This window comes from Hoplias malabaricus, unplaced genomic scaffold (assembly GCF_029633855.1).
Source record: "Hoplias malabaricus isolate fHopMal1 unplaced genomic scaffold, fHopMal1.hap1 scaffold_116, whole genome shotgun sequence".
Lineage (NCBI taxonomy): Eukaryota > Metazoa > Chordata > Actinopteri > Characiformes > Erythrinidae > Hoplias > Hoplias malabaricus.
This window is the reverse complement of record NW_027101142.1, coordinates 1-10297: the sequence shown is the minus strand read 5'-3', so window position 1 is coordinate 10297 and position 10297 is coordinate 1.

Below are 10297 nucleotides of genomic sequence, written 5' to 3'. Positions count from 1 at the left end.
GAGAGAGAGAGAGAGAGAGATAAAGCAGTGACAGTCTCACACAGCTGGCTTAGACGCTTCTTATTTAGGACGAGAAACCCGTGTGATTCCACAGTCCAAACTAATCAGCCTGGTCCCCAGCCTGCTCTCTCTCTCTCTCTCTCTCTCTCTCTCTCTTATCCCTTTCTTTCTCGTCCCTCTAACCCCTTCTCTCCCTCTCTCATTTTTCCCCATTCTCTTTTTTTTCTTCTTTTCCTCCTAATCTCCTTCTCTTTTTCTGGATACTGACACTTTTTCTACCCTCTGCTCTTTCTCTTTTTTCTCTTTACTTCTATTCTCTCTCTCTCTCTCTCTCTCTCTTTCTCTCTCTCTCTCACACACACACACAATCGGTCGGTGAGCCAGTGAAAACATATTTCCATTTTAACGCCTTCAGATGATCAAAGCATCAGCTTAATATAATCAGCTCGAAGCCCATTTACAGCTCGGCCCACCGCTGCGTCTGGGGAGCCCTCCCTCTCCCCCGCGCTATCTTTTCCCAAACAGGTGCTATAATACTAAATTAATTAGTCCGAGGAGATGCACCTTGTTCTCTGTGCACCCCCCCCTTGTGGGTCACAGCCTCCAGGAAAATGCCATCTGGGCTCTGTTCCCTGGGGGAGGAGGAGGGGGCACTCGCCTGCAGCTCTTTACATGACAATTAACCCTATTAGCCCCCGGTGCACTGTGCATGAGCTTTGCTTCAGCGCCGCGGAGAACCTCAACACGTTGCCTTCCACCAATATTTACACAGCGCCTCTGCCTTAACCCCTTCCACATTTTACTGGGATGCCGTCTAGGCCTCAAGGGCCTTTTGATTTCCAGAAACTAAGTTATGCTCCATAGAGTGGGTCTCATATAAGGGGAGGCCATTTTGAAAACAGGCTCAGTACAGAACCTCACCACTAGGTGTCAGCTATGTCTTTATACAAGATCAGGCGTCCTTAACCTGGGGGTTACTGACCAATCATCGTCACTCACTAAACTAGACAGAACTCACAGTGGAACTGAACTGTAGGGGGCGCTGCTGGTTCCCGCTGCTGCACGTGCTCTGTACTCCATTAACACTAAAGTGTTTGTGTGGATCAATCTGTATCGGTTATAGTTTAGAAACCTCTGGACGTTATAGGAGGAGTCAGTGGGCGGTTCCTAAATCAGGAGCTTGTGTTTGATTGGCTCGGCTGGACGTTATGGGAGGAGATATCAGAAAGCAGTTCCTAAGTCAGGAGCTTGGGTCTAATTGGTTTATGAGGATTATGAGAAATATGAATCCAGTTTGTGTGTGTGTGTGTGTGTGTGTGCACTCTGAACTGATATTGTATGGAAATGTCAGGGCTATGAGAGTCATAACCTGGACTACAGAGGTTTCCATGAGATTGGGTAATTTATTCCCGAGGTGGACGGCAGCTACTCGGTTAAACCCACGTCCAGCAGATGGAGATAAAGCAGGTCAGAGGAGCTGAGAGAGGCGAGACTGGAGTTAATAAACACGTGTTTTTGCTGCAGTGGAGAAACGTCAGAGCTGTTCTGGAGCAGCTTCAGTGTCATATCCACACTCTGAGAGCCTCTAATTGCTTTCAGGGATCTCTGAGCCCGGCCACGCAGAGCTAAGGGCCCGAAAGCCTCTGAACTCTAAGAGCGGCGGAGAGCCGGAGCCGCCGAAGCTAAGGAAGCATGGAGGAGGAGGAAATGTGTGAGGAGTTTGACTCCTGAGCCTGAAATCTGAGCGTCAGTTTGTTTTCAGAGCGCTGACTCTCCGTGAAATACACAAGAAAAGAGAAGCTCCTGGTTAATGAGGGAAATGCAGCCTGAAAATTTATGCTCACAGGATTTGGGGAGGGAACCCGCTGTAATTACCGAGGCTCTGGAGGCAGGAGGAGAAAGGAAGACCCTGAAAATGCTGCCCAAACATGGGCTGTGTCTAACACAGTGCAGACGTCACTGTTTACTTCACTATGCCTTGAGGTTTTACTGTATTGGGCTTTCATTGAGACTGTGCCCTGTTTACTATGTAGTGCACTGTTTGGACTTCAGTTGAAACTATGCCCATGTAGTCTCTGTGTAGTCCTTTGTAGTCTCTATGTAGCCCTTTGTAGTCTCTATGTAGCCCTTTGTAGTCTCTGTGTAGCATTTTGTAGTCTCTGTGTAGCATTTTCGGCGGCACGGTGGCTTAGTGGTTAGCACGTTCGCCTCCCAGCGCTGGGATCTTGGGTTCAAGTCCCATCTGGGTGGAGTTTCCATGTTCTCCCCGTGTCTGCGTGGGTTTCCTCCGGGGGCTCCGGTTTCCTCCCACAGTCCAAAAACATGGAGGGTAGGTGAATTGGCTTCTCTAATAACTGTCCTGGTGTGTGAATGAATGTCTGTATGTGTGAGCCCAGATATGGATTGGCGCTCTGTCCTGGGTTAAACCCTAGTGCCCGATGCAGTCCTCCAGGTGGACGGTCGTTCCTGGTCGAGAGTACGCTGTGCGCGTTTGGCTGCCGCTTCTCGCCAGTGTGTGTGTGTGGATTGAGCGTTCTGAGCAGTGTAGATTGTAAAGCGTCCTTGGGTGTCTAGAAAGGCGCTATATAAGTGTAAAGATACATACATACATACATACATTTTGTAGTCTCTGTGTAGCCTTTTGTAGTCTCTGTGTAGCCCTTTGTAGTCTCTATGTAGCCCTTTTGTAGTATCTATGTAGCCCTTTGATGTCTCTATATAGCCCTTTGTAGTCGCTATATAGCCCTTTGTAGTCTCTGTGTAGCCCTTTGTAGTCTCTGTGTAGCCCTTTGTAGTCACTGTGTAGCCCTTTGTAGTCTCTGTGTAGCCCTTTGTAGTCTCTGTGTAGCCCTTTGTAGTCTCTGTGTAGCCCTTTGTAGACTCTGTGTAGCCCTTTGCAGTCTCTGTGTAGCCCTTTGCAGTCTATATGTAACCCTTTACAGTCTCTGTGTAGCCCTTTGTAGTCTCTGTGTAGCCCTTTGGAGTCTCTGTGTAGCCCTTTGGAGTCTCTGTGTAGCCCTTTGCAGTCCCTGTGTAGCCCTTTGCAGTCTCTATGTAGCCCTTTGCAGTCTCTATGTAGCCCTTTGCAGTCTCTGTGTAGCCCTTTGTAGTCTCTGTGTAGCCCTTTGTAGTCTCTGTGTAGCCCTTTGTAGTCTCTGTGTAGCCCTTTGTAGTCTCTGTGTAGCCCTTTGTAGTCTCTATGTAGCCCTTTGCAGTCTCTATGTACTGTATGCACTGTTCCGTTTAAAACTCCACATCTAGCCAAGTACAGTTCAAATCCCAGGATGTGTTCTTGCTCCGCCGTAATATCGAGGATGCACCGAGACGTGACTCTGTAGACTTCAGAGACTTCAGAGTCAGATATCCCAGAATGCCTTTTGCACCAACCACAGGACTATTAATTTTTCCGCAACACGGAGACAGTGACTCATCAGGTCCGGCACCGTTCCAATTACAGAACGACCACAGCGTCCTCGGGAGTCTGTACCACCAAGGTCCAACTTGACGTACTGGTACTGAGAATCAGCTGAGTACACAACTCGGCCGGCTCCACTTCAGCTTCTGATCAGGTGACTGCAACAAACACTGACTTACAGTGAAACACAATGTGATTCATAGGGAACTGTGTTCCCCAGCGTCCTGCCGTGCTCTAGTGCAGCACACAGTAATTAAAGGACCGTTTCTGTTCTCTATGTCAGTTTACAATACACAGATGCTCTTATGGCTGCCATCAAATCCTCACAACAATTTTTCCAACATCTAGTGCATAGCTGAAGCTGTTACCACAATGAGAGGGGAAACAGGTGCTGATTTATACTCTTTGTTTCAGAGGAAATCCTAGAAAAAATGTCCACTCACCTCTCGGCTGAAAAACACGCACAAAACTCGTATGAAAACAATAACAATTAATAAATAATTAAGCACGGATTTGGCCCTTTAAGGGAGTGTGTGTGATCTGGTGTCTCTGGGAGTTAATGTGTGTGCCGTAGAGATTGAGTGATCAGAGAGCGGAGCGGAGCGGGGGTCTCCAGGGGCCGCGGATCAGCCGCGGGGTAAATTTGGGGATTTTTTGACGGCGGTTGGGCTGTAAATCTGGAGCAGATGGTGGAGGATGTTCGGTTAAAAGTGCGATTGATTCGGGCTAACGCTCGTTACACTGAGAGCTCCTGAGGGACAGCAGTCAAGAGCAGCCTCTAACCTCCACTGCCAACAAGCACAGAGAGGCCAAAGACACACTTCTGGATTACTACAAAAAACAGAGGGAGGGGGGGACAGAGGGGGAATTACCCCCCACCCCCCAGAGAGAGAGAGAGAGAGAAGGGAGAAGATAAAAAAACTGTGAGAAAGAAACTGAGAAATTCAAATAAACGAAATGAAGAAAGAAAATGAGAAGGAGATAATAGACGATGAAGAGAGGAAGAGAGAGAGATTATAAATGAAAGGAAGTAGAGGAAAGAATGGAGAGATCAGGACTAGTCTGCTATTCTCCACAGGGTGGCACCACTCACTCACATTTAAGAACTGCTCCACAAGGGGGTGCTATTCAGTGCGTTACATGTTACACTGTCACCCTTATTGTTCATGAAGAGGCATTCATGGAGGCTAAAGCACCTGGTCCTAGGTGTGTGTTCCTGCTTGTGTTGCTATGCGCTTAGTTGCTAAGAGACCAAAATATAACGTTGGCTTCTAGTGCATTCCATTAATGCAGTTTTTTTTATTTGGAACCAGTCAAACAGCTGGAGTAGTTAGTTTTTAACTTTTTTTTTTATTTAGTTTTTTAAATATTATTTGTTAGAAACTGATGATGACGCTTCATTTAACGTCATCACAGTTTGTAAAGAACAAATACAAATCTTAAAACCAGAAGTATTTAAATATAAAGTGTCTGTCTCGCACTAAAGGCGTTTAGAAATTTTCAGACTGGAACTGAGGAACGCTGCTGATATATTCACTCTTCCACTCTCAGTGCTGCACTTCTTTAAAGACACAGAGAAGAGATATGAAGAGGTTCTCCAGCAGAGAACCACATACAGAACCAACCACATGTGAGCGGATCATTTATTACAGGTATTACATATAATACAATTAGACTCACCCCACACACTGAGAGAGAGCGAGAGAGAGAGAGAGAGAGAGAGAGAGAGAGAGAGTAATAGAGAGAGAGAGAAATAGAGAGAGAGAGAGAGAGAGAGAGAGAGGTGAAGGGAGCAGAATAACAATAACAATAGAGGAATGAAGAGAGAAAGTGTGTGTGTGTGTGTGTGTTCAGTGAATAGAGCATATGATAAGGAGCATTCTGAAAGAGAGCTCAGCATGTGTGTGTGGTGTGTGTGTGTGTGGACCCTTTTCAGTTCAGAGTCACTGTTTACACATCTCACACACACACACTACGCGCACACACTGACGACAGCAAGGCTGCAGCGTAATGGTAAGGAGCGCATGGCTTTTCTGCACTTCACACACACACACACACACACACACACTGTATTTGTTTATGAGTATATATATATATATATATATTTAAAATTATATTACGTGTGTGTGTGTGTGTGTGTGTGTGTGTGTGTGTGTGCTGTGTGAATAATAAACCTTTGTCAGATCATTGATCACCTCTGATTTTCTTTTGTCTTGTTTAAAGGTAAATGTAATAAAGTATTTGCTGTGTATTTATTGTATTTGTGGGAATAATAATAATAATAATAATAATAATAACACATTAATCACAGCCTAATTGTAAATGTTTCAGCAGTTATTCTCTTCTGTGTTATTTTATTATTCCACTATTTTAAACTCTGCAGTAAATAAAGGAGAAGGTATTGATTCAGAAGAAATTTGCAGCAAATAGAAATTGGGCCAAAAATTCAGTATAAATTTAACTTGGATTTCTTTATTTTATTCTATGAGCAAAACAAGTCATTTGACCATGTCTATACGACTGTGTGTGTGTGTGTGTGTGTGTGTGTCTGCCAGGTAAATCAGCAGTAAATCTGAGACAATGACGATGCTGGGGCCTCTGTAGAGTCACGGTCTCATTGTTTATCACTGCGTCCAGAGTCTGAGGCTTTTACAGCTTTTCTGTGTTATTTTTTATTGTAGAAAATATTTAAACTATGGAAAGATATCCGTGTGTGTGTGTGTGTGTGTGTGCTATTTATATCTGTAATTCTGCTCTATTATAACATGTATTCAGATGTATTACAGTGGTCTGAGCACTCATTATGTCCTCCCTATTAAAAATAAAGATAAAGCTGTGCATTAAAATGAAATAAATGTTCATCGCTGACTGTTTCTCCTGACACAATAAAGCAGCGAGCGTGTGTGTGTGTGTGTGTGTGTGTTGTGTGTGTGTTGGTTTGTCTGCAGCAGGTTGTTTTCCCGTCGTTCTCCTGAGCTCCTCTCATTATGAGAAAGGTGGAAGCGGAGGAGCGGAGGGGGTTCTGCCGTTTGAAGAGCGTCCTCGGCGGCCGTCTTGATTTCAGTCTTTATTTATTTTTTTAGTCAATCAGAAAGTGAGTCTTTGGAGGACGTTCTGAGCGCTGCTCTTCTTTTCTCTCTTTTTTTCTCTCGCTCTGAGGTTTATCTATAATCAATTCTCCTCCTTTATTGGCCCAAATGATAGGCTTCCATCAGCACACGCTTCAGCTCAAAAAGCTCAGGGTGGTTAGGGTTTTTTTATCCTGCTTTATTTCTCTCTCTTCTCTCTCTCTCCCTCTCTCTTCTCTCTCTCTCTCTCTCTCTCTCTCTCTAATTCAATCAAATCATCACCCCGATCGTCCACTTTAAGAGATAAAGCGTCTGAAAGGCTTTGTGTTCCAATATCACAGAGACTACGAGGAACTCACAGAAACACGGCGCTCTTTTCTTCACCACAACATTTTTCTTGAAGATTACGGAGCGGAGTTACACTGTGAAATAAAAGCAGCAGCTCTTCAGACGAGGCTCTTAAAATATCTCAGAAAATCTTAAAATGTCTTACAATATGCCGTCACTGCACTGACACACACACACACACACACAGCTCGACACAGCCCTCTGACACACAGCTGGGAGCGGGAGATACCTGTGAAAATCAGCCAACACCTGCTCTGCAGAATAAAGCCTTTACAGCACAATTTAGATCTTCATTTCTACAAATAACAACAATAATACATTATTAATAGTGTTCTTGTGCTTGATATTGTTGTTTTTGTTGTTGTTATTAAGCATTACGTTAACGTAGAGCTGTTCCTGAACCCAGAGACGCTTCTAAAGAAATGTCACAAAAATACACTGAGAAAATGCGCAAGAATTGATGAATGAGATGAAAGCCTCAGCTCCGTATACGACGCCGGTCTGAAGCTGTGTTTATAAATGTATAAATGTGTATTTCTATTTGAAAAAGGATGTTACATTCATCGGCTTTTCTCCCTGAACACTTTCACAGTCAGAAAATAATCAGTGTTCATTCATCACTCAGCGATGGAGGAGTGTTTTCTGGAGGACACCTGTTTTTTTGTGACAAAAATAAAAAATAAAAAAAAAATCTGAACAATAGCAAAGAAAATACGGAGAAAATAATACGCCACACCGCTTCAGAGAGAAACACACGCACCAAACAAACACAAATAAAATAAATAAATAAATAAACACAACGTTAAATTATGATCTGAACTTAATCAACTGCTGCCACAAACACAAACAGCTCCACGTTTCTGAGCATCGTCTTTAAAATGTCACTCGTCTGAGCACATCTCCCTCTCTTTAAATGTCAGTTCGTCAAAGGGACAAGAACAAGTGTTGTGTGTGTGTGTGTGTGTGTTTGTGACAACACAGCAGCAGGGTGTGCCGCTCTGGCTTTCGGAAAAAAAAAAATAAAAGGTGGAAATTGCCACTGGAGAAAATTAGGGTTATTCAGCTCTCTCTCTCTCTCTCTCTCTCTCTCCTCTCTCTCTCTCTCTCTCTCTCTCTCTCTCTCTCTCTCTCTCTCTCTCTCTCTCTCCTCTCTCTCTCTCTCTCTCCTCTCTTCTCTCTCTCTTCTCTCTCTCTCTCTCTCTCTCTCTCTCTCTCTCTCTCTCTTTCTCTCTCTCTTTCTCTTTCTCTCTTTCTCTCTCTCTCTCTCTCTCTCCAATAAGCACCTATTTGCTTTTGGTCGTACTGCCTTCTCACACTTTATAAATCATCATTTAATTACATTGACAGGGCTGATTGTGGCGTGGGTCTCTCTCTCTCTCTCTCTCTCTCTCTCTCTCTTATTTTTGAGAGAGAGATGGAAATTATACATGTCCTTGGCATTTCAATCATCATCACTAATGCATTAGTGCTCAATTACATTAGACACTTTCCCAAAGCTCAAAAACCTAAAGACAAAAAGTGGCAAAGGGGGAGGTTAGTGCATGAGTGTGTGTGTGTGTGTGTGTTGTGTGTGTGTGTTGTGTTGTTGGGGGGGGGTGTATTTTAAGGGTCTGTGGCATTGGATTCAGGTTTCCTTCATCACTCTTAAGAACAATGAGATATAGATCATTATAAATCATTTAAATATTAATAACTATTCCAGGTCATTCATTCAAGGGGTTTTTTTATGATGTATTTATTTGAGTGAAAATAATAAAGCAATACTAGTGCATATAAAGAGTCATGTGGTATTCACACACACACACACACACACATCTCAGAAACGCTGGCGTGGACCAGACATTTTAATTTAAAGTTAGTTGTTAATTAAAATTATATTTTAAACATTATTTTAAAATGATCAATTCTTATATTTTAACGAAGTTATTTTAGATCATTTCTATAAAAATTCAAGAACACATTGCACATCTAACACTGAGTTGTTTCTCTGCGGAAGGGAAACTGTTCTAAACTGACCTCTAAACAAACAACATCTCATAGAAAATCAGAGCAAAAACTGAGAAAAGTCTCCTGAATTTACATCAGATCTCAGTCTGAAAGGGGCACCACGCCTCGGGCCTTTGTCGGTCGCTCGGCTCTTAATCTGAAACAAACAGTGAGTTCTTTGTTCTTTTCTAAAATACTTCCATACGTCCTCATTTTCATAGAAATATAATAAATGTATCACCAAATATAGAGGAGTATCATCTGTGTAATCACTACACAAACACTGGCAAAATTAACGAGAAGAACGTCATTAAACAAATGGACATCGTCTCCACACAGAACCCCAGGGTCTAATCAGCGCTGATCACTTTCAGGGATTTAATCTCATCAGCCTTCACCTGAAATCAGGACATACATCTAACGAAGAGAGACTTAGAGCGAAGATATACACCACCACAGTACCTCAGAGAGAGAGAGGGGGGGGGGGGGAGAGAGAGGGGAGAGAGGGGAGAGAGGGGGGGGGGGGGAGAAAGAGAGAGGGGGGAGAAAGAGAGAGAGAGAGGGGGGGGGGGGAAGAGAGGGGGGGAGAAAAGAGAGAGAGAGGGGGAGAAGAGAGAGGGGGGGGTAGAGAGAGAGGGGGGAGGAAAGAGAGAGAGAGGGGGGAGAAGAGCGAGAGAGAGAGAGAGAGAGAGAGAAAGCGAGAGAGAGAGAGAGAGAGGGAGAGAGTGAGAGAGAGGGGGATAGAGAAGAGAGAGGAGAGAGAGAGAGAGAGAGAGAGAGGGGGGGAGAAAGAGAGAGAGAGGGGGAGAAAGAGAGAGAGAGGGGGGGTAGAGAGAGGGGGGAGAAAGAGAGAGAGAGGGGGAGAAAGCGAGAGAGAGAAAGCGAGAGAGAGAGAGAGAGAGAGAGAGAGAAAGCGAGAGAGAGAGAGAGAGAGAGAGAGAGAGAGGGAGAGAGTGAGAGAGAGGGGGATAGAGAGAGAGAGGAGGATAGAGAGAGAGAGAGAGAGAGAGAGAGAGAGAGAGAGAGGGGGATAGAGAGAGAGCGAGAGAGAGAGAGAGAGGGGGGGATAGAGAGAGAGCGAGAGAGGGAGAGCGAGAGGGGGAGAGAGCTATAGGCTGAGTGTGAGTGTAGCCAGTGTTTTGATGCCATCTATTGGAGTAAAAGCTCATCTGATCTTCAACAGAAACTGAAGGCACAGTGATGGAGAACACACACTCAGCACAGAGCAACCCCCCCACACACACTCACACACACACACACACACCTGCGTAATTCATACCACAACTCATTTTAGTTTCTTATGCTTTATTATTATTTTATTATTTTGAAAATCAGGTTGAAATCGCACTAATATTTCGACCCTCGTCCTTCACACATTACACACCGTTAGTGGATGAATGTAAACGGCTATGTTTAAACAAATAAACACTCTTTACTGTGATTTACTGAACACATGTTTCCAAAGGTATTCACTCACCAA